The sequence below is a fragment of the Marmota marmota genome, unplaced genomic scaffold (assembly GCF_001458135.2).
Source record: "Marmota marmota marmota unplaced genomic scaffold, marMar, whole genome shotgun sequence".
Lineage (NCBI taxonomy): Eukaryota > Metazoa > Chordata > Mammalia > Rodentia > Sciuridae > Marmota > Marmota marmota.
The window spans coordinates 16,962,654-16,989,146 of record NW_026000221.1 but is presented as its reverse complement, the minus strand read 5'-3'; positions in this window follow the sequence as shown (position 1 = coordinate 16,989,146).

Sequence of the window (26,493 nt, the reverse complement as noted above, 5' to 3'; positions counted from 1 at the left end):
AACATGAAACAGGGATGAGAGGTGGGAGGGAAAGGGAGAGAGAAGGGAAATTGCATGGAAATGGAAGGAGACCCTCAGAGTTATACAAAAGTATATACAAGAGGAAGTGAGGGGAAAGGGAAAAATAATACAAGGGGGACAAATGAATGTCAGTAGAGAGGGCAGAGAGAGAAGAGGGGAGGGGAGGGGAGGGGAGGGGGGATAGTAGAGGATAGGAAAGGCAGCAGAACACAACAGACACTAGTATGGCAATATGTAAATCAATGGATGTGTAACTGATGTGATTCTGCAATCTGTATATGGGGTAAAAATGGGAGCTCATAACCCACTTGAATCAAAGTGTGAAATAAGATATATCAAGAACTATGTAATGTTTTGAACAGCCAACAATAAAAAATTAAAAAAAAAAGAAAAAAGAAAAAAAAAAGAAAATAAAGTTTTGGAAACATGAACTGTATTTTAAAGTGAGCAGAACAATTTTAATAAATCCCTAGCAATACAAAAAATATGGTATCTCATGACTCATTGCAATGTGATTTGAGAAAAGGTATCAATAAAGGTTTCATAAAGATTATTCTATGAAACAAACAAAAAAACCTCTGGGCTAGAAATAAGCATAATTGATTTGTCTTATTTTAGATAACAGTCTTCATTGAATGACTTGATTTCTTCACAATTTTACTTGAATTCTGTAAAATGATTACTTATATGGTAGATTTTAATTACTCTGTAGTGTTCAAAAACCCTATGACTTCAAAGATTTCCTTGGACAGTAAATTTGGATGCTATCAAAAACTTAGCCTCATGAAGACTTTATGGGTATGCAAAGCTGACACAGATTGCTGCAAAGAACTATGTTGGATTAAACAAACCAACAACAGCAACAAAAAGAGTTGAAGTGAATCTTAATGGTCAATAACAAACTTAAATCAGAAATTCATTTTAGAAGTAATTCTACAGACTTTTGTTGCCACAAACAAGAGCCTTGCCACAAATTGGCATTCAATTACTATTTACAAGTGAGCTAATTAACCAATATAGTTTAACCACTCAGTACATCAATTTTAGCTCTAGCATTTTTGATACAAAATTTTTCTTCTCAACAATTATGATAGAAGAGAAGTGTGAGAGCCAATGCATAGAAATGCACCCACGAATTTGAAAACATCACATATTTGGTAAGCAATAAGTTAATTAATATGGTATATAGCAGTGCTCACATTAAATGTAGCTTTCAGATTTATGTTTAAAAGCTGACATTTTTATGAAAACTTGGATAGTTTCAGTATACAATTGCTTAACAAAGAAATGAAAGCATATATTTGCACTGAACTCTTCTTTCCCACATTCAATGTATATCTATATTGTGTTTATTTGATTTTAGTGGCTCAGAATTCCTTAATTATTAGCAGACACTCCTGTGCTGTTCATAGAATTTTCCTCCCAAGGTTATTATTAGAGTCATCTTCCAGGGACTGAATTTTCAAAGCTTCCTTAACATCGGTGATACGGGATGGGTCAATGATACACTGTGGACGATGTTACTTCTGCCTCTGTGGAAAAAGGTAAATGAGTCTTCTCTAAGTAACTGTCAGAGAAAACTATAAGGTATTTTTTATTGTTGCTATTTTCCATTTTTCCTCACATGCTGAATATAAATTTTTAAAAATCCAATTTTTACTCATTTAAATGTATCTCAAATGATTACTTATCCCATAAGAACATAAAGATTATGTTTAAAAAAGTTGGAAAAGACAAAAAACAAATTCAGAAAGTCATACGAATAATATAACTACATCTGTGTTTTATCAATAAAAGTTGATGAGGCAGAAATTGTATTTTCTCCCGGAGGCACTGAAACTAGTATACTCATAATGCTATGATTGTATTCCTAGTGTCATGAATGAGGTTAAAAACTGTATCTACAGCATTATTCCCAGCATCCAGAATACTAATGTACCAACAGGGGGGTTATCTCTTCTGGGCTCTAAGGATTGAATTTGAGAAAATGAGAAAAACATGGGATAATTAATCTAATTCAAACAACTAAAAACTTTTGTAAAATGAACACTACCTAAGTAAGCAATTTTTTCCTTTTCTCCTAGAGAATTTTATCACAGAAAGTCTGTTTTATAAGATTGATCATGCAGGATCTATCTGGCCTACAGACATACATGAGGAGGTTTTAGACTGTGATTCAAGAATAATATGTGTAAAAATCATCCCAAATCTAATTAGAATGCACATTCCAAGGCCATACCCTTAAAGGTAATAACAGAATCCTTTTTGGATCTAAGGCCATATTCCAAAAAGTTTGATTCAGTAGGTCTTGAGTGAGACTTGATAATTTACATGTCTAGCAAGTTTTTAGACATTAACTTCAGCTGCTGGCCCAAGGACACTTTGGGAAGCTCTGATGTAAACAATTTTGATCCTAAACTATAGAATTTCATTAATTATGTTTTTTTCAGATTTTACATAACTTTCTATTTGTCCAAATAAGATGAAAAGTGGTAAGATAAGATAAATTGTTTCAAATTCAACCAACAGCAAATTAGCTATCAACAACCAGTGTTGTTGAGGGCTGAGTTGGTTACCTTGGCTTGCCATTATTTCAAAAGCCCTTTGGGCATACATCCAGACAAACTTAATCTCTTTCCAAACATCCTCCTATCTAGCTACCAATCCTAGAGACTTATTCTGATTGTGAGATCTGGCACTTCTCTGATTAGGAGTGGCCGAAAGAGTGCTAGTTTAATTAATGTCTATGGGTTAAGTTGTTATTACTGACTAACCATTGCCTGGGTATGGTATGGAAGAGTGACCAACATGATGTATGGTGTGAGTTTTGAAATGTAAAACAAAACAGAATGCAATATGTGGAAATGATGACTGCTGCTAATAAAAAATAAGTATCTGATTAAAATTATATAATTCAAATTAACAGAGTAAGTAATAGTTCATTTTGTTGAGAATAATCTTTTCTGTTTTATTTAAAGTAACAACAATAGCAAATCAAGAGCAAATAATATACAATTAAGAAAATTCTAAGAAAAACATCTTCACAAATTAAGTAGCTTATAAATCTAACCATAGAATGACAAAATAAGATTTGTTCACAAATGTTTCTTACTCAAATGTGAAAGGTCACCCACGATGCAAAATGATATGCAAATGATACAGTATGTGATGAATATATTGTTTTTGAAATGTTTGGAATTAAGAGAACCTATTAGGATTGGAGTGTAGTTTGTAGGTACAGCACTTGTCTAGTAGTGTGAGAACATAGGTTCAGTTCCCAGCACCTGCCCCCCAGTGAAGTTATAAATGAGTGATAAGAAAATAATAAGGGAAAATTTAAGTGTCATTGAAGATGATATAGTGTCTATATAGAAGTGCAAGGTGTGTATTTGATGCACATCTATTCTAAGTGTCACATGTATCTGTATCAAGAGTATTTCATTTCCTCCTTAGTCATTCTTCACTACATTAAAAGCACAGTTAGTATCAACTGGTTGTCAATACTTCAAACATGCTTTTACTTCTATTTTTAGTCATTGCATAAGGAATAAAAAAATTGGCCCAAGACACATTTTTTTCAACTTGATTGAGGATATCTGCCATGGGCCTAACTATTTTTTCAATTTTTGGATTACACCACTTGTCAAAACAGAAAATATGATTCTGTTAACTAATAAGTAATATTATTATATTATTTTTCTCTTTTCATAAAGTTTTCAAATTAAAGAGAATATCTTAACACCCTCACTCTTCCTTGCCCATGTATATACCAAAAACACACAAATGAAAATATGACTCTGATTTTAAGATGAATGCCAGTGAGGAAAACAAATATATAGACAGAAATGTATGTATGCAAAAAATAGTGAACAAAACATATTTTGCAACAGGTTAACCCACTTTTGGTCATAAACAAACAAAGAAGGACGTATTTTATATGAGGTATAATTCAAAATCTCATTTAACAATGAGAGTGATTTTCAAGAGGTTCTTTTTATAAATGAAAATAACTGTACAAGAGTGGCAGGTTAATATTTGTGTCATCTAGTAGCTTATAGGAATTGGGACTGATCCTTAACCCATGTTGTTTAATTTTCAGTATTTTATTTTACAAAAGGAAATTTTAGAAAATTGAAGCGGAACCATTTCTCAATTTAGAAGGATATCATCCACTTCAAAGGTTCTGAAGACTAGGAAAAGATGTGGTACCTGGGAAATGATTAGCAGTGGGTCTGGCATTTACAAGGGACTCAATATATGTTTATTAATAGTATTGTTTGTAAGACTATTTCTCAAGCTTTCTTGTTTTTTATTGAGATATGTAGATTAGGCAGACAGACCAACATTATAATTTATGTAGAGATATTCTCTTATATATCAGATAGCAAAATTTGGATTTCTGCCCTTTTAATGAGGGCACTGTTATATAGATGTTGATAATTAAAAATTATATTTCAAGAATTTTGGAAAGATATTTCTGAGTCAGACAACTACAGACTATGACTATCTTTGCATAAAATGTTGCATTTATGTTAGTAATTATCTGTGTCCATCTCTAAATTATTTTTAAGTAGTACTTTCCCTATCATAGGTAATATAAATGTATACCTGTAAGATAAATGAGATAATTGTATGCTGGCAAATATGTTTAGAGGTATGTAACACATATGTTAAGACAAATGTCGCTCAAGGTAATGATTATTCGAATTCAGATATGCATGGAGATACATAAAATTGATATTGCAATATTTAAATTTAATTTCCAATTTTGTATGTTAACATAAAACAGCATTGGTTTTCAGGGAATTATTACATTTATGGAATGTTTTCCTGTAACATCAAATATTATAAGGGCTGAATAAACTGAGAAGGAAAAAAAAAGCAATTATGAAACCTGGTATCCAAAGATATATTTCTAAATGCCAATAGTCAGAGATAAAATTTTAGGAGATTATGATAATATTGATTAGTTGTTTTGAGATAATGTTCTCTCACATCAATAGTAATAAAAGATGGGTGAGAAATGATTAGGTACTCCATGACAGGGGACTGTCTTGGGAAATATGTATACAGATCTATTTTTAATTTTGGACATTCTGTAATCCATTTTCATTTCAGCTCATAATACACTGATAGAAGGTTGCAAAAAATGCTATTAAGATTACTTGCTTATACAATTTCCTGAGGTAAATGAATTGATCTTTCCACTTATATAATTTGTGATGATGGCATTTGTCATGTTTCCTTAGAAATGTAATCCAGATTTTAAGAAACCTCTGGCATGCAGAGTGACAGTAAAAATAATGAAAGCTTGTTTCCACGATACTTCTTGATGGATGCCATCATTATTTCACTAACAGCTTTATTTAGGCACACTTTTAGAACAACACTTTTCCAACAAAAGGACAATCTTTCTATGAAACTCAGGTTCTGAGTGTTTCTTATTTTGCAGAAGATACCCAGAAGTACTACTGTATTTTTATTATTATTTTTTAATAACACAAAACCCTCCAGAAGATCCTGCTTCTTATTTAGGTCTGGGACAATAAAAATGGACTAAAATCCAACATGATAGAGTTTTAGCCTGGATGGCCTGGTGGGGAGACCCTTCACTCAAATGCCTTTGAGAAATCTATGAAAAATATAACAAAAAAGAAGCACTCTTACTCTGTATATTAAAGTGTGTGTCAAGGGAAAAAAAGTCTTTATTTTTCCTTCTAATCTCACGTACAGTCGACACAGAAGACCTTAAAAAGTGTGGGAATTTCCCACCACCAGCAAGCAACAATTAATTCTATAGCATTGGATATCAGAGGTGTGTCCTATAATCCAGTTGAGTTCTAACACTGCTACCTGGTGAGTTGAGGGTTCGGTCCTCAAGGCTGCCCTCCTTCAAATGTCAATTGCAATCTTGGGTCATTTTATCTGAGCTTCTGACTTAAGGGCTACAAACAGGGTTTCCCAAAACCGCCTCCTTAACTTTGATTGATTTGCTTGAATGGCCTATAGAACTCAGGGAAACATCTATCAGTTTCTTACAAATGACATTATAAATTATATAGATGAAGGGATGCAGAGGGTGAGATATGGGAGAAGAGATAAGCTTCCTTACCCTCTCTGGACACACCACCCTCCAGCAACCTCAGCCTGTTCAGCTATTCTGGAGATCTCCTAGCCCAATCATTGGAGATCAATCATTGCAGATTTCTTTGTGTAGGCAATGAATGCTAATAGATGGGGTGGGAAACCCAGGTAGTCTGCCAGCTTTAGCATTCATCTTGGCCTTTCCTTGAAACAGTCTTCCCTCTACGGTTCAGGGAAAGGTTGTTCTATAATGGTGGGTCTGTGACATAATATCACAACCTACTATCACACAAAGGTAGGTTAGAAAATTTCTTTATGACCAGCTCCAAGATGATTAGAATTTCTATGACCTGCCCCGGGGAAAAGAAATTCTAGTTTTCATGGCCTTCCTTGGAGGGGATGGAGTTATGAACCAGGAAATGGGGAAAAACACCAAATACATTTTACAATACCTCAGGAAGTTAAGCCTCAAAGTTGAAGGTGGGATAATTGCATCCTTAGAAGCTTATTTACCTTGACAGTGTGGTTATATTTGAAGACAGAACTCTTAGGAATGATTCTAACCTGTGCTGTCTCCTAGCTTCCTGACTTAATTCTTAAGTAAGTGACTTAATTCCTTTGTGTTTCACATTAATAATTTCTAGAATACAGGTAATAAATGTCCTGAAATATGTTTTGATGCTCAGTGATGATGATAAAAATAAAGATGATATCAAAAGCTATTATAAATCTTTCTCATGAAAAATTATGTACAATAATCAATTAACATTAATTTGCTATGTCTAGAAAATATTCATTTCCTTGCCCCATGCCCCAGATGTCTCTGGATCCTTCCCAATCTCATGACTGTCTAATCTTTGCTCAGGTGACTGCTTCCCATTCTGTGTCACAGGAAGTGGTGTGCTCATGAATGTTAAACAGCTGGTCCCTGGGAAAGAGGAAGGAGCAGAGCTCCCTTTAAGTTATTTGCCAATGTCTAGGAGGTGGCATAGCCAATTCCAAGCTACTATTGTTTTAAGAATCAGTTTGCAAAATACTTGAAAAATTAAAAATTGGTTTTCAGGTGTCAGTGAAGCAGGGGGGTAAAAAGACAGTCAATGAAGATAATAAATAAATGGGCCCCATTGGGAAGGTGGGGGATGATTGAAAAGAAAATCAAACACTGCTCTTTCCCACTCCTCCTTCCAAAGCCCTTCACCCTGCTCCTGTTGCTAAGGTAACCTGCCCCAGGAATTGTTCCTCCCTGCAGGGAGCTGCAGGAGCTGCTAAATGAGGTCTCCTGGGTTGCTACTCTCCTGCTTAGATCACTCCACCATTTGGTCCTCCCCCTACCTGTTTCCTTCTCAACCTTTGGCTCATCCGATGGCCACTGGTCATCTACTTGGGATGGGGAGAGATGAGGAGAGAAGAGGGCAGGAGAACAAAGAAAATCTAAAATTTATAAATGGGGCAGGACACTCCACACTGTCAAGGTAAATACCAACCCTGGATCCCCTTCTCTGCAGAGAAGTCTGTTTCTACTCTTTAAATAAAACTTGCCTTTTATACTTGCCTCAGCATTTCTCCGGAGTTGAATCCTCAGCATCTGGGGAAACAGAACTCATCCTCACCAGTAAATCAGCGGTATCTCCAGTAGGAACAGGCCTTTGACAATACTATCAGGTTGTTAAATTTTTTTTAATCTTTGCTGATGTTTTGTATTGTCTTTTCAGAATCCACCCAATTTGCACAACAGTGTCGCTGTGATGACACTATTAGGTTACTTTTCTTCAGTATTTGCTGGGGTTCTTTTTGTTGTTGTTGTTAATAGTCAAAGAGACTTATTGAAACATGACACTCTGGTAACCTTAAAAAAATACCTGGAGACTAAAAGATTTATAAATGCACTCATTTATTCAAATTTGTTATTTTTTTTACTGGTCTTTATTTTTGTGACCCTGAAGATCCAATGTTAAGCAAAATAAAGTTTTTTACTTCTTGAGGCTTATTTTGCATAGGAGGAAAACAAACTAAAAAGGACAGACAAAATATTAAAAGTATGTTTGATTAGTGCTTTGGAGGACATTGGCTTGGTCAAAAGAAGTAGCAAGAGCAAAAAGGCTACCTAGGAGGGGGGCTGGATTCTCAAGATGGCATAGGAAGTAAGTATAGGAAAAAGGAGAGGAAGCAGACAGGACTCTGTAGGCAAAGAGCAGATGCATGTAAGTATCACCCTCCAGGTGGCAAGAACCATGGGATTTTAAAAGAGAGTGGTATTGCACCACTAGGTATAATTTATTTATTTGTTTGTTTCATTTTAAGTTATCTTAGATATCTGGCGTCCCAAGCCTTTGGCACTGTCAAACTATAGAAATGAATGCAATGTAATCATTCAAGTTGTTGCCCAAGTATACACATCAAGTTAGTGACTAAACTCAGACTAGAATATTTAAATATATAATGAATATTGTGTGAATATGTTTACAATTAAAATCAAGTAAGACATAAAACTTAAAATACGAATTAGCAGTCAACGGGGGATTATTTGAAAAGGAAAAAATATAAGAAAATATTCCTTATTTAAATTTTTAAATAGGAAATACTTGAGAAAACTTGACCTGGTGAAATATCTAAGCGGTTCAATACCTTTGAGTGTCCTGTGTGATTAAGTGTTACTTCCATCTTACAACCTCCCTCGGAGTTTCCCCAGGAAGTGTGGTCAAAGGAACGCATATCGTCCATCTCTTCTTGATTACAGATAATTCATGTCACAGTGTTTTATTTATTAGCTAAGGTAAAAAAAAATTCCAATAAGATCTTTCTCACTCCCTTATAGATAATGTGCTTAATTATTCAAAAGGAGAATGACATCATGTAACTACAATCAGTAGATACAGAACTGTTTAAGAGAAGCCAAGTCTTCTTTAAATCTGTTTGGCTATTTACCTTTCTTTTTTTTTTTTTAATTTTTTATTGTGGGTTGTTCAAAACATTACAAATTTCTTGACATATCATATTCCACACGGCTATTTACCTTTCCCTTGCAAATTCCTACTTGCAAACACCTACATCCATTTAAAAGAACACACATACATACTTATACACACATCTTCAAATAATAACACTCAGAGATGACCACATGACCAAGATGACCCAGGCACTTTGCAAACAACACATTGTTATACCTCATAACATCCTGTACAGAATAGAGAAGCATTAGCTCCTATCACATAGTTGGAAAAAATCAAAGAATAAAAGTGGATATAAAGGGGCATTTGAGAAATTAGGAAGATTCCCAATTAGAGAGGAGCCTGCATCTGCAATTTTATGATACAGTTGAATTGATACATACATACATGTGCCCTTGGAATTGATGCATTCATGCCCCCTTGGAATCTCAAAGTACCAAGAATAACACTCCGTATGTGGGATCTTGGATAGGCTCAAGGTAAAGGTGGTTCCCCTGATCCTAGGAAGAAAACAGGAGCTGAAGGTCTAGTTGATTGCTAAGGCCAGGGTTCAGTCAATCATAGCCTGCACAATAAAGCCTCCATAAAAACATGAATGCATTACCTTGGGAGACTTTCCAAGTTGAGAAACCTTTAGAGTTTCTGGAGGGCTGTGAGTTCAGAGAGGGCAGAGAAGCTCCATACTACTTCCTCAGATCTGGCTGGATTCGGGTCTTCCACCTGACTGTCTCTGATTCATATCCTTTGTTTTATCCTACTTTTCTTATGAATCAGTGATCCAGTATTTAAACTGTTCTACTGAATTGTATGAGCTCCAGCAAATGATTCCTCAATTTGTAACCAAGTTGGATAGAAGTCGTGGACCTACAACTTGAAAATGACAATTTCAGGGGGGGAGCAATATTGTAGGATGGAGCGCTTAACCTGTAGGACCTGATACTATTTTCAGTAGATAGTGTCAGAATTGAATTAAATTGTAGGGCTCTCAACTGGTGCCAGAGAATTGCTTGGTGTGGGAAAAATCCACACATCTGCTCACAGAAGTGTTCTGTTTAGTATTGGGAGTACAGTAATGGAAAGTAGTTTGTTTTCTTCTACCATATAAGAACAAATCCTAAAATTTCATCACTATGATAGGTAGAGTAGGAAATCAATCTCAATCTGTTTAGGTAGTGAAAAATAATTTCTGAGTGAGAAAACAAAAACTGAAACCACTTAACTGTATTCATAGACTCGTAGTTTGAAAAGGAATAGACATTAGAGACACATATTGTGTGCGTGCGGTGCCTATGCATGTGGGTGTGTTTGTTTTAACATTTTTTTGTCGTTGAACAAGATAATGAAGCAGTCTGGCAGAGGAAAATTAGTTATTCAGATATTCAAGAAGAGACAAAGTTTTAGAATCAAGTTTGTAAACTGAAGATCTAGCAAAAATCCGCAAACAGCATTGGTGGTAAATAGATCCTGTTTGACAGGTCTCAGTAGAAATCTTCTCCTAGGACTTATTATAGTCAAATATTACATGCAATTTTCCTCATTTGGATTTTCTTGTTTACATTAACTACTGGGACTCTTTAGAGCTTAAATACTACAAGGAGACCAGAGTCTTGCTGACTATTCTAATGTAATGTATGCACAGCAACTTTTTAAAGAAGCATAATAGTTTTAGCAAAGGTGCCTTGGGCATATTACCAAGAAGCTATTAGAAGCCAGGCTTCATTCATGGTTATTGATTCTCATATGTATCTAGTAAGAGACAGACATTCATACATATTTGTTTATTGGCATTATATCACATATATCTTTGAATTATCTCCATAGCCAATTCTAGCCATGAAAGTGAGGGCTGATTTCCCCCAAAGGTGACTATCCCTGTATCTATGTGACATGAATACAAAATAATGAGATTAAATGCTTAGCATATGTCTGAGAATGTGCCATTATCTTAAAGTTGTCTCTTTGAAGCATCCTAAACTTTCTTCAATAAGACAGTTGTGAAAAGTACTATTTGGAAATAATATTAACATCATACTACTATGATGATAAATTAATCCATTAAAATTGCTTATTTATCTAATTTTGTACTACCTTTTTAGGTGGTGCTTATCCTGGCCAGAAAACATGAACTGATTTAAGTCTAAGATCATATAAAGGACAGAAAGTACTTCTGACCTCAGTCAAATGAATACACCAAATTTAGAATTAATAACAGCATACAGAGGGAGGGAAAAAATCAAAGGCCAGATTTTAAAGTCCAGTGTTGATTGTGAATGTAGCAATGACTAAAAAATGTCCAGCAGCTCCTAACAGTCACTAATTCAACCAACAATAAATAAGAAGTGTCGCTGACATGAAACAATTTTTACTAGGCAAAACTGCATACACCATTGCTTCTAAGACCAATAAAACCATCTCGGAAAAAAAAGTAGCTAAGCTAGCTATTAGGATTGCCATTTCTGATGTTGGAGAGCTGAGCAAAGAAAAAATAAAATTATAAATCTGTTTTTCTTAGAATCTAGCAAAATGGTTAGATAAAAATAAGTTTGCCCTATATCATGTTTTGAAAACATTGAGGAGTAGGGTAAAATCCCTGTATGTACTACCTAGGAATTAAGCTGTCTATAGTTAAATATTTATTCATTAGAAATAAATCTGATGTTGAAAAACTCTGAAGAAATTTATAATTATAAACATGAAGATCAACCTATTGGTCAGTATTCTTTTATTCCTATGGGATTATATATTAATTTTTAGCAAATTACATTCGCTAGCATGCCTTATGAACTTGTTTGAAATTAAATGTTGATCAGAAAATAAATACATAATGATAAATAGAAGGCATTAGGATCAGATAGGCATAAAATAACAATAGTGTATAAGGTGCAATTTAGACTTTAAAAGCTTCATTGTAGTAAAAAAGAAAACATTCATTTATCCAACAATTTTTCAATATACTGTAAGCACTAATACAAAAGTTCCAATGATTTTGTAGTAACTGAAAGTTGCTATTAACTGGTTGGGCATAAAGAATTAGTGTACACTTAATGGAATACATGTTTGAGTACTTCTTGAAGGATTAGTAAGATCCGTCAAGAAAGTACCTGAGTAAATAGGTACTCTTCGAACATCACATTATGTGCATATACAAAGATGTCACAGTGGAAGTCACTATTCTGTATAGTACTGTGCACTAATTAACAAAATAAATTCACCCGTAAGAATATGGTACATTTAAAAAAAATGGCACAATCAGATTTTTGAGCATTTGAGAGAACATGCAAGATTCATGATGAGAAAATCATTTAAATTAACATGAGATATGTCAATTCCCTTATGGGGAAATGGGGACAATTTTACCACAATAGAAAACGGTAATATTCTCTCTTCTTCAAATAAAAAAATAAAAAAAAAATCTATATTGCTATGGGAGGCAATGTCCCTCAATAAAACTGTCTCAATTTTCAGGCTTGCCAGCTAATTGCATGGCCAATGAAACATAATAAAACATCATTAAGTAGGATTTCCATACAATCTCTCTAAACTCAATTGCAGGACCTTTCTTGAATGTGTTTTTCCACTTCTCCTTCATGCCCTAAACATTAATTTGACAACTGATGTTCTAGCAGCCACATATCAACACGAAGACAAAGGTCACATCTTTAGGGTAGTAGAGTAAGAGACTGGACCCAGTAACTGTGAAGATTACTTCTGTTCTTTCAGTTATGCCAGAGAAAAATAAATGCATGTCTTATTTAGATCAACATTTCTTTAGCTGTCAGTAACAAATTTACTTTGAAGCTCTCTCTTGCCACTCATGAATTTTATACATGCAGTGATGTTTTGGTTCAGATTTGGAATGTCCTCCCCAAAGCTAATGTAATTGGCTGTGTATAGGTGTTCAGAAGTGAAATGACTGGATCAAGAGGTTTCTGAACACATTTGTGGATTAATCCATTTGAGAGAATTAAAAATTTGAATGAACTTACTTTGAGATGGTGAAAACTATAGGGAGGTGAGGCGTGAATGAAGGAAGCAGGTCACTGGGGGAAGAGTCTTAGGGACTATATCTGACTTGGCTGTTTCTTCTCTCTCCATTCCTCAGCTGCCATGAACTAGAAGCTGCCATGAGTTGACAGGTTTCCTCTCCAACACCCTTGAGTGTGATGTTCTGTCTCACCTTAGGTCAAAAGGAATGTGGCTGGCCAACCACAGAAACCACTAATCCTTCCCTCCTCTAAGTTGTTCTTATTCAGTAACAAAAAAAGTAACAAAGTGTTATGTTTAATTGCCAATACATGGTAGGCATTTAATATTTCTTCCTATAATTAGTGATAACCAATTAGATGGTTTCTGAGGGAGTCCATACTTTCATGGGTCCCTACAATCTGAAATAAATTTCTCAAAAGGTGTTTCTAAATATACCATTACATTGACAATACTAATAGAAAATCTGAGAAGCCTTATTTAGATGCTTAATATCCATTGTTCTTTGAGAAAGCCATGACTCATTACTTTAGTTACTTTTCATAGTTACAATTGTGGAAACCAGTGGGAAAACTTGTTTAGAAATATTCTAATATATAACTTTCTTTTCCTTTTTTTCTTGTACTGGGGATTGCACATAGTTTATCCCTATTCTAAATTTTTAGTGTGTAAGAACTTTAAAAGAATTTTATATTTAAGAAATGCAAGCACAATTTAAAGAATCATCAACTTTGAGATTTCCAAATATCTTCCTTAATAGAGTCTCAAAAAGCACAAAATCTGTGGAATATGAATGTCTCTAAGCATTTGCCAGAGCCTCCCACTTACTCAAGCGAGGTTCAATGGCCTGGGCCTGGGGTTTCATGGTGACCAATATGTGCATCCTGTACCTATTTGAAGCTCTTCCTTTCCAGTGTTCCAGACTTGCCAAATCCAAGTACTGAGGTCTGGGCTTGCAACACAAAGGTTTTCCAAATGAATTGCTAAAATTATTAAAAATCTGTGTGAACATTTGTTGGGATTTGTTACAAGCTACCTATTCAAAAGGGAGACAAAGGGAAGCCCATATTGAGGAAAATGGAACAGATGGTTAAAAACAAGCAATCTGACATTCCTGGACATTTGCAATGTGTATGGGGTAAGAGAGAATAAGGTACATGTTTTTCTCTCCCAACAGAACATTTTATTATAGTTATCAAATAGCATTTTATATTTCTCAAGTAGTTTTATCCTGATGTTATATTATAAAAAGATAATTCAATTTCATTTCAATTGTTGATTTTTTAACTTATGACAAAGCTGAGGTGCAAAGAAGTTAAATAATTTGTTTAAATTAATGCAGATATTAAGTGGTTCTTTTTCTGCATAGAATTTATTACTATAAGAAACCAATTTTCAGATAATTATCTTCCAGTAAAATATAAACTCAATAAAGTCAAATCTTTGCTTCTTATTTGACCTCCGTGCCATATGTAAGTAAGACTTTTTGTGTGGCATTAAAAAATGTAGATTTCTGTGAGCATGCATGCACACACATTAAAAAATAATTTAGTCTAGATTTGTGTATCTTAAAAAAACTGCTGTATGTTCTTCATATCTACTTCACAATGTCATAGCTAGAAGTAGTTTCTGCTCTGTTATCACTATAAGAAATATAAAATCTAAATCCCTTCATGGAATTCAGTTATTATTCCCATTAAAAGGAATACATGTAATAAACAAGAGTAAATAAAAATAAAAGTTATTTATAGATGTCTAGCTGGCTAATAGTGCCATTCAGACCCCAATTAAAAAGGCTAGATAGAAATCTTGCTTAGAAATAAAACCTACATAGAATTTTCTTTCCACTCCTGAGTCTAAGTAATTGAGAATATTATGCTTAGGTATAAATAGAGAATAGGAAACAAGAAGGAATAGGAGGAGGACAGACAAATAAGTCCGAGTTCAAATACATGAGTCATTTAGACCCTAGAAAACAGAATTGACCAGGGTACTCTGTTGGGTTAAGAACTAAGACGATGGCTTACTTAAGGATGGTGTTGGGGGAGTGTATGAAAGATGGAGGTGAAGGCTACAGTTGTGCCCTTTTCCGAGTTAATAAATTCATTCATTAATTATGGCCAAAAGCTCTGGGCCATCTTATCACCAACATCTTCCTTCCAGGGCTGGAAGGGAAGGTTCATAAAGCAATCAAAGGTGAGGCAGAAGTTAAGTCTGTTTAGTGCAAATGAGGGAATGTTTCAATCAACTCTCTCTAATTTTCCCTTATAAATCCTATAACCAGAAAACCTATGGGTCAGGTATTCCCTCAGGCTTATGGTTCTTTGATATAGGAATGAGAAAAGGAGGAACTGACGCTAGAGAACAAAATAAAAGATATCAATATCCAAAATTTGTGTCACAGTATTCTCTCAGTGTTCCTATATACAACACTGTGTGTTGATGAAGACCAAAATGGGCAGACTTACCAGTTGCTGCTCCATATGAAATTTACTTGACAGTGTCTCTCCCTTCTGCAAATTCAAAACTTAAACAGTGGTTTTGGGAAAAAAAAAAAAAAAACATAAATGGCCATATGACATGAAAGTGTAGATCTGCAATTGGCAAGGACCTTGGAGGTTATCAAAAATGTAGATTTTGCTAAAGCTTTACAAAACACTGTTTTACCAAGCCTTCATTTTATCTGTGCAAAATATGAAGAAAGGGAAATAGAAGGAGTTATCCAAAGTCACACATGATAGTTAATGGCAAAGACAATCCAGAATATGGATGGACTGAATCCCAGGTTTTTCTTTTCCTTTGCTTCTGCTATAAAAACTTGCCTTTTCTTTCTCCTCCTTGAAGCTCAGTGTTGTCTTTACCACTGTCTGAAGTTAAACTATAACAGCGGAATAAAGCAAAAATGAGATGTAACACTGCCGAAGTTCTATGAAAGAGACCAATCTCACAAAACACCTGTATCCCCCACCTTCTCTCCCTTTAGAGAGAAGATATATTATTAATCCTACTTATTTGACAAAACTATATAAAGTACAATTTAAAAAAAAAATTAAAAAGAACAGTTGAAAAGACAGGGAAGGGAGGGAAAATATGTTTCTAGATTTTCTGATTTGAAAGATATTGAGCTCATGAAAACTATGAACACTGAGGCAAAGATAAAATGAGTGAAAGAAAATGAATAGACAAAAAAAAATGAATAGATAACCACTCCATCCCATCCCAGCCCCACACTGCTTGGCTTGGATGGTGAAGAGAAATATTTTTCTGCTAAGGTAGTTTGTAGAAACAAGTCAGAGCAGAGATATCAATAAGTCCTGCATGTGGACACATACATAAAAGCCTCTTTCTTGCCTTCAGGACAGTGTCTTGAGACAACAGAGACATCAGAAAGGAAACCTTTGCTTGGCCTGGCTGGGAAAATTAGAACAAGGTTACCCAGATGGAAATGCTGGTGTCCCAGTAGGGCACAGAAACAAGTCAGTATTCTAGCGCCTCCAAGTGGAAAACTTGTGTACTGAAGAAAGCATTCAGAACTAAAGGTGAGGGATAGATTCTGGCATAGCTGGATGGGGAACTATGTGCACAAACTGGAGGATAAGAGCCATCTGTCTCACCAACCCTAAACTAAGCTATGCACAGGCCTCCAGAGCTGAGACTCAGACACCCAGCATGCCTGCCAAAAAGAAGAAAAAAAAAGCTCCAAATAGACTAAGATTAATTCTATGCCATCATGGCAGAATAATGAGGATTTACAATGGATATAAACTTAGTTTAAACTCCTAGAAAATATTACATATGACTTTGTGAACTGGGATTCACATATGCCACAGAAGTAACCAAGGTCTTTTAAGATCCAGCTCACTGAATAAATTTGTCATTTCTCTAGATGAACTAGAAACAAAAATAAATCTATCAATCATTCTTACAAATATTTGTTGTTTATCGTAGAAGTAAATTGTTTAATATCAGGCAGACGAACATTTGTGATGATGACAGTGATTAGTTCTCCAAATATATAAAGGCCTTTTATTTAAGAAAGGAAGAAGATTCTTTTACATGCTCACATCTTTGCTCTTTCACACTTTGGGGAACTGAGTGCACCTGCTTTTACACTTTTGGAAACTGAGTGCACCTGCTTTTATTTAGCACATAAATGTTTCTAAGTTTCTTACGCTCCTACCGAACCCTAGATACCCAACATCTGTCAATATTGCTTCTTCTCAAAGAGAATAACAAAAAATAGTTTTCTATGAATCTGAACATTTTCTGTACCAGTAAACAATACATTCACTTGTTTATCATATAAATATATGCATATAAAACTCTAATAGGAGATAAAAAGAGGCCTTTATTGAATTTCTTTGTGGAGTCAACATATTAAAGTACAAAATATGTTTTCTTTTCACTATTTATTAACTAAGCTATTTATTTATTTATTTATTTATTTATTTTGGTACTGAGAATTTAACCCAGGTATGCTTTTCCACTGAGTTTACCCCTTTTTAAATTTTTTTTGAGACTGGTTCTTACTTGACTCTGCATTCTAAACCAGATTATCTACTTTTATATAATGTTGAGATACTGTGTATAATTCCTTCAGAGTATGCAATGTACTTTGCAATTTAATTTGCATTTTTATGTTTATTTTGGCTTTAAAATTCTGACCTACTAATAGACAGTTAACTCTACATAGATGATAATTTGTACCTATTTTCTCTGCCTTCTAATCCCAGAAGTTTTGATAGTGACACATAGATGTTAAATGATTTTTAAAATAATTTCTATTCTGTTATATTAATTTCATGAAATCAACCAATCATTTGGTAAACGCTCACTGAAGGATCATGATGTATAATACATAGAGATGTACTAAAGCAGATACATTAACGTGTAAAAAGCTGTTAAATCTTTCTTCAGTGTTCATGATTAGCCCATAGTTAATATTTTATTCCTCAAAAAATCACATGGAGTATTATCTATACTGATATTTTGAGATTTATATGTATTATAAATCTAATTTTATTTATAAACAGCCCAATTCTCCTGCTATGAACCTCCACTGTTGGTGTTATTAATTTACAAAATAAAAAGCCACATGGTTCACTAAAGAACATATAGAACCTAGGGTCAGCTAATGTTTTGAGAGTGCCAGAAACCTCTGCTAAATTTGATTTGGAAACTTACTATTTCTTAACATTTTTCCTCATTTTCTTTATTAATAAAATAAGGATAATGAGAGCAGCGAGATTGCATTAAGCAAACAATATAATTTGTAAAACTCCTGGATACATGTCTAATATATATTAAATAAATACTAGCTGGAATGCTCTGATAAATATTTCAAAAACCGCTTTTGAGAGTCTTAGTTTCTGTATGGCAGAAGCTACCAGAACAACAATCTAAATAAATAGATAGATAGATAGATAAATTTAAAAACACAAACATAATAAAATAATATCATTTATCTTTCTGACCACAATGGAAACAAAGAGATCATACAAATGCATATACATTAAACATGTTCTTAAATGATCAATGGATCAACAAAGAAATCAAAAGAAAAATTTAAAAATTTCTTTTTTTTTTTATAGTGAAATGCATTTTTTTTTTATTGGTTGTTCAAAACATTACACAGCTCATGACATATCATCTTCCATACATTTGATTCAAGTGGGTTATGAACTCCCATTTTTTACCCCAAATACAAGTTGTAGAATCACATCGGTTACACATCCACATTTTTACATAATACCATATTAGTGACTGTTGTATTCTGCTACCTTTCCTATCCCCTACTATCCCCCCTCCCCTTCCCTCTCATCTTCCCTCTCTACCCCATCTGCTGTTGTTTAATTCTCTCCCTTGTTTTTTTTTTTTTCCCTTTCCCCTCACAAACTCTTATATGTAATTTTGTGTAACAATGAGGGTCTCCTTCCATTTCCATAGTTTCCCTTCTCTCTCCCTTTCTCTCCCCCCACTCGTCTCTGTTTAATGTTAATCTTTTCCTCATGCTCTTCTTCCCTGTTCTGATCTTAGTTGCTCTCTTTATATCAAAGAAGACATTTGGCATTTGTTTTTTAAGGATTGGCTAGCTTTTAAACAAATGAAAATGAAAACACAAGAGTCCAAAACCTTTGAGACCCAGCAAAAGGAGTACTGAAAGGGAAATTTATAGTGATCACATTAATAGAACAAAGGAACAAAACTATGATTATTTCAATAGATGCAGACAAAGCATTCAATAAGATTCAACATCCCTTCATGATATAAACCCTCAACAAATCATTTATAGAAGGAAAGTATTTTAACACAAAAGGAGTTATATATGAAAAATCCACAGCCAGTGTTATACTTAATGAAGAAAAGCTTCCAGTGTTTCCTCAAAAAACAAAAACAAGACAAGCATGGCCACATTTGTCACTCTTTTTTTTACATAGTACTGAGCCTCAGCCAGAGAACTTAGGCAAGAAGTAATGGCAACCTCAACTGGAAAACAAAGTTGAATCATCCATGTTTGTAGATAACATGATTTTATATATAGAAAAACCTACAGTCTATCTCAGGAAATGGTTACAACTGATAAATTCAATAAAGTTATATAATACAAAAGACAAAATTTTAAGAATTATCAATTTTATAAACCATACCCAACTTTGTGAAAAATAAAATCCAGAAAGCAATTCCATTCATAATAGCTACAAATATAGATATCCTAGTCTAAATTTAAACAAGTAAGCAAATGGCTTCTATAATGAAATCATAAAACTCTGGTGAAAAATATTGAAGAAGACATACAAAAAATTAAAAAATATCTGTTTATGGATTTAAAGTATTAATAGTTTTAAAATGTCCAAATTAACCAAATTGACTTACAGATCCAATGCAATTTACCCATCAACATACCAATTATATTCTTCATAGAAATAGAAAAAAAAGTTCTAAAATTCATATGGAAGCAAAAAATAACTCCAAATAACCAAAGCAATCCTGAGCAAAAGAACAAAGCTAGAGGTGATCACAATGCCATCATAATACAGAACTACAGTAATCGAGACAGCATAGTCCTGGAATAAAAACTAACACATACACAAGTAGAATCAAATAGAGATTACAAATATCTACAACCACCTGATAACATGATTTTATATAGAGAAAACAAAAGTGACAAGAAAATACACTGAAGAAAAAATATCAGTTGTAAATACTGCTGAGAAAACTGGATACCTATCTGCAGAAGAATAAAATATGACCCCTATCTCTCACTGTTGGGAGTCTAACTTCCCCATCCCTTGAGAAGAGCGGTCCAATGGTGAGCCCTAATGGCTCACATGATCCTTACCCACCAATCAGAAAGCACCCCATGCCAACTGTCAAACCATTCAACTATTACTGTCATAACTGTCAAACCACCCCAGGCTCTATAAATATGCAGAACTGTTCCTCAATAAAGGGTCCGTTTCTCCGACGAGGAGCCTTGATCATTCTTTCACTCACCATATAGGAAAACCAACTCAAGATCCATTAGAGACCTAAATTCAAGATCTAGAACTACAAAACTGCTAGAAGAAAACACAGAAGAAAAACATCAAGACATCATTGTAAGCAATGATCTTTTGGATGAGAGAAATGATAAATAGGATTATATCCAACTACTCACAGATAATAAATAGGATTATATCCAACTAAGAATGTTCTTCACTGCAGTTCACAGAGTGATGAGACAACCTGGTGACCTGGGGAAAACATCAGGATAGTTATTCATCAGACAAGATATTAATATCCAGAATATATAGGGAACTCACACAGTTCAACAGCAAAATCCCAAATAAAAAATCAGATTTTAAATAAACATGTTATATGAAAAGATATTTCTCAAAAACAGATATACAAATGATCAAGTATATGAAAATATTCAACATCACAGATCATCATGGAAACACCAATCAAAACCATAATGAGATATTATCATACTTCAGTCAGAACAGCTATTGTCAAGAAGACAAAAATAAAACTGTAAATGCCGGTGAGGGTGCTGAGCAAGGGCAACTCTTTTCCTGTTGGTGGAATGAAAATAGTATATCCATTATAGAAAACAGTATGGAGTTTCCCTGAAAAACTAAAGAGAGAGCTATCATGTGATCAACCTATTCTGCAACTGGGTATTTATCTAAGGGAAATGAAATCAGTATATCACAAATATAGTCACTGTCATGTTTATTGTGACATTATTTGCAGTCATTAAGACATGAAATTAGTCGAGGTGTCCAAACTCAAACGAATGGAAAAGAACATGTGATATATGCATATACATGTGTGTATATACAAATACATATGTAGTTTCTTATTATATATCATATATAATAATATTCAGTATAAAATATGAGATCCTGTCATTTTTAGCAACATTTATAGAACTAGAGAATATTAAGTGAAGTTAACCAAGCACAGAAAGAAAAATACTGTTCATCTCACTAATTTGTGGAAGCTAAAAATATTGATTTTGCAGGAGTAGAGAGGAGAATAGTGATAAATAGAGGAAAGGAAAGGAGAAGGAAAATGGGGGTAAAGAGGGGTTGGAAACAGGTACCAAGATGGTGAGATAAAATCTAGTGTTTTATAGCACACTGGAATGATTATGCTTTTGGTCAGTTATTATTAATTTTATAAAGAAAAGGAAGAAAGAAATTTGAGGGTTTGCACCACCAAGAGATAACAAATTTTAAGGATATGGAAATATAAATTACCTGATTTGATCTTGGTACATTGAATACATGTATTGATTGATCACACTGGACTCTGTAGGTGGGCACGATTATTATATGTCAATTAAAATTTTAGAGAGAATATTAGCAAGAGACCTCATAGTTGTTGGTAGAAATGTAAAATGTTACAATAACTTTTGAAAACTGGCTTTTTAAAAAAGACTTAAGCATCACATTACCTATTTTACCAACAAGGAGTGAAAGAGAATGTTCAAATTCATAATGTGTTTGATGATCTCAATAGCTTTATCCTTAATAACTAAGAACTTTAGTCAACAAAAAAAATGATATTCAAGTTTAATAAACTAATAACATGTGGTATGTTCTCTTAGGTGGAAGAAAAAGGAGAAAGAAAAGGAAAGAAGGAAGAAAAAAGGGACTATTATATATCAAATGTAAATTCATATACAGAATAAATATGCAGAGAGAGAGATTGACTGCAAAGAGTTTGAAACATACTTTTGGAGGTGAGGCAAATGTTCTCAGCCTTGAATGTGGTGCTGTTTCCATGGGCTTGTTACATCTGCCCAAACTCATTGTTTGTACCATTTGAATGGATGCAATTTCTGATGGCATTTTATACCATAACAGAATTGATTAAATAAGAACTCCCACAAGCTTTGGAACAGAATTTTATGGAACAACTCTATTCCAATTCCTTCTCCTCCTCAGGCAGAGATGCATACCAAAATACAAATGAGTGACCGAAATATTTAATAGAGCTTTTAATATGTGAGTCAGGTACATAATATACTTTTGTTTTTATAAAGAGGAGAATAAGGCCAATAATCAGAAGGACAGGAAGCTCAAAAGAGGGAGAAATGGGGCAAGTGAATAAACAGGAAAAAAAGAAAGAAACTGTGAGTACAAATGACAGCACATAAATTTAAATCCAAAATTTAGATGTTTCTATTTTTGAGCTATGCTTCCAGCTTTTCCAAGGATGTGGTACAATGTGTCTGCATTGACTGATAGTTGGGTTATCAATGATTGACACTTCCTTTAAGTTGGGCTTCTCTCAGAGTCCACTACCCATGACTAATCTTTTGTGTATGTATGTGCGAATATTTTTCTGGAATTACTTTTAAACTTTTAAAATTTGTGAAAACATATTATTTGATATTTGTAATAAATTGTACTGAATCAACAAGGTATTCATATAAGAAAACATATATACCTTGTTCCTTGTTACCATATTCAAAATTCAGTTTTGGATGGATTGCAAAATTCAGTTTTGGATGTTTACATGTGAATGATGGAAGCATGCAATGTATCCAGGGGAAGAGGCAGGAGAACACTGCTATGAATTGAAGGAAATATCCGTGAAATATATTCACCATGAGACACATGCTAAAATATTCATAAACTACTCATTCCTATTAGTCAAGAATGGGAAACTAATGGTGTGTGGTAATTGTCCGATTCCTGGTCTGCATTCTGGTTAGAATGAGATATATAGCTTTTAAAACTCCATTAAACTGAATACATAAGATTATAGGCACTTCCCCCATATATAACACAAGTTAATAAAAAGATAACCTGCAATATTACTGATGTATAGTAACTAGTCAATGAAAATTCTATATCATCATCATCACCATTGTTATGATAATTATCTATATCTGTATCACAAGTGGTGGTCCAAAACTATTTAGCAGTCTCTACTTGTGCTATTTTAATTTCTTATCATAAGCACATATCTTAAATATTATTTGTTTAGTGTTTATCTTCTTTATTATGTCTTAATTAAGGCAGAAACTATGTGTGTTTTTCTATTTATCCACCCCCCTACTAATATTTTTGAAAGAACACATGTACAAATATTTTCTTTCTCTCTCTCTCAAACACACACACACACACACACACACACACACTCATATAAAGAGTCCCAGGTACTTACATTCTGAATACAGGTGGGGAATTTTTAAAAGACACATGGTAAAAGTGCTCATCTCTCTCTTCTACAGTGCTTTGACATTTATGTGGTACTAATATAATCATAAAAAATAACATAATCATTATTGAATCATTATCGGTTTATTCATTTTATGCTTGTTGGTTGAAATTTGCATGATGTGCACATTAAGTTGTTCAGTTAGAGACTTAGGTGCACAATGTTTTATTCCCAGAAGTAAAACTAAAGCACCTAGAGAAGCTGGAGTAATTATTGAATATTTTTAAAGTGCATGTGTGCAAGCACTTAAGGTTCTCCCAGTTCTCTTGCTTCATGATTTAGCCTTGTTTCTTTTTTTTTCCTTTTAATTTCCACAGAAGCTAAGAATTATTTCTGCTCTCAAAGATACAACACAGTATATAAAGACAATTCCAAGCATTGCAAAAGATATTTTTTATCCTCATTTATTATTGATACTAATGATAAAAATAACTGTGATTTATTGACCACCAAAGCTATGACCACTGTTATGGTAAGAGGCTTATTTTATACCACATTCTTATTATGGTCTTTTAAAAAAAATTTCTACATATAAAGAAACTAATGTCTAGGACAAAAAAAAAAACTCACTGAAGGACACAGAGTAAGTAACAGAACTGAGATTTTAAAGCTTCGTTTAGTGACATGCTGTGCATTTGAAAGTAAAGTTTATCATTTCAGAATATTTTACAAATTTCTTTCTTTGGCCCTTTATTTCTCCCTCTCATTCTCTGTCTTCTCTTCTTTCCTCATCTAAAATATCATTCAATGTTAATGGGATTAAAGAATGAGTTTATATTGTGGGTTTAATGAAAGCTTTGCAAACTGGGCTTGTGTTGGATGTCAAGTGGGAATCATTAAAATTTAGGATAAATAGCTGAGCACAGGAATGAATATGCATGTAGGTGTTGGTGCTCAGAAAACCATACACCAAAGTTAGTTCCTCAGAAGCTACCTTTCTGACTTTTCCCTTTCTTCTACCTGTTGCTCCTATTCTCTTCCTGGATAGACCTTACTTAGAACCTCAAACTTCTCTTCCCCAAGGTAGCTCCTAGAACCCCTTCCTCTCCAAAGCCAGTCATAAAATTAAAACATGATTATTATAAGTGCCCCTGACTTTCTATGTAAAAGCTTGCCATAAAAGAATTCTCTGATCTATGTTGTTTGATGGGAGGTAAGAAGCCCATTCTATACCCAAGAGAAAGAAGTTCAGCATAGAGAGAACATAAAGAGGCTAAACAGATAGGTCTTGCTGGAACACCCAGCCACCCTGTGCCCAATCCAGTCTATTAATGTTAGTTCATCCCTTTTTGCCCAGTCATATTTTCCCATGGCTACCAGGCTTTATCGAACCTAAGCATAAAAATTGATAGCTCACCCTGGGTGTTTGGGTATTCCTTCTGAGTGTCCTGTGCCACAGAAAACAATGTTAGACTCTGCTCTTTTTAGCCTGTACTTTATTATAAGGGTGTCATGTGAGACCCTTTTGATGGGGAAGATAGCAATCACCCCCTTTCTGCTTCTACACAGGGACCACCCCAACACTAATATTGGCCTAGAGTCTTGATGTACACAATGTACACAATGGTCATGACAATTGTTCTTCTTCCTGCTCCTCTTAGAAGTAAGGACAATAAAGTGCAGGGAAAGATTTAATAAGTGATATCCTGGTTAGAAAAACAAAAACAAACAACAACAACAAAAAAAAAGAATTATGTTTTATATTGGACTCTACACCCTAACTTCCAAGTGAGTTCAAATGCCATGGGCCTCTCTCAGTTATACATGAGTGCCATTTAGTCAGGGATTAGTGCTTGAGGGGCACAAGGAACAATATCACAGCAATGAGAGAAACAGATTAATCAAAAGCATGGAAGCAACTTTCACTAAATTCTTGGAGAGTCAAAATAATGAATAAAGAAGGTATCCAGAGTACTGAAGGCTATGCACAGAGACCCCAAAAGGCTCAACGGGCAAAGACCTGATCCCCAGGGTGGTTCTTTGAGGAGGTGGTGAAAAATTTTAAGAGGACAGTCTTAGTCGGAGGTCTTCCACTAAGTCAGGTCATTGGAAGCACACCTTGAAGGGCCCGGTGGGTGCCTTGCCTTTTCTTTTCCCCATTCTGGCCATTAAATGAGGGGCTTTGTTCCACCACACACTCCCAACCATGGTGTGCTGCCTTACCACAAACCCAAAAGCAACCATGTCAACTGATCATAGACTGAAACCTATAAAATTGTGAGCCCCAAATGAACCTTTCCTTTTTACCTCAGGTCCTCATTATAGTAACAGAAAGCTGATTAACATAGAACTACCTCTTGGGTTCCTGTTTTTATGGGGGGGGGGGAAACATTACTATAATTTGTATTGATTTTGGTTGATCTTTAACATCTATGACATTCTATATGTGATTTTTTTAAAATACGAATTTATTCAACCTGAGTCATGTAGAACCTGAAAATGATCTGTAATCCATAAATGTGTTTTCAACTCACTCCTTCCTACCTGAGAATATAATCTTGTCAGTGACTATAGTGTCTTGATTGTGGCTCTCATTGATATCCTTGCTATCTGGAGAGGGACTTGATATCCTTGCTACCAAGGATAGCAAGATGATAGGATAAATGACTCAGTGTAGACACCAGAAATTCTATTCATCTTTTTATGTTTTTTTCCTTGGATAGTATCTTTATATCCAGCATCTCTTAGTTTTCTCTAATGGAGATAGGTGAACTCCTGCCATCTTTCTATTATTGTACAT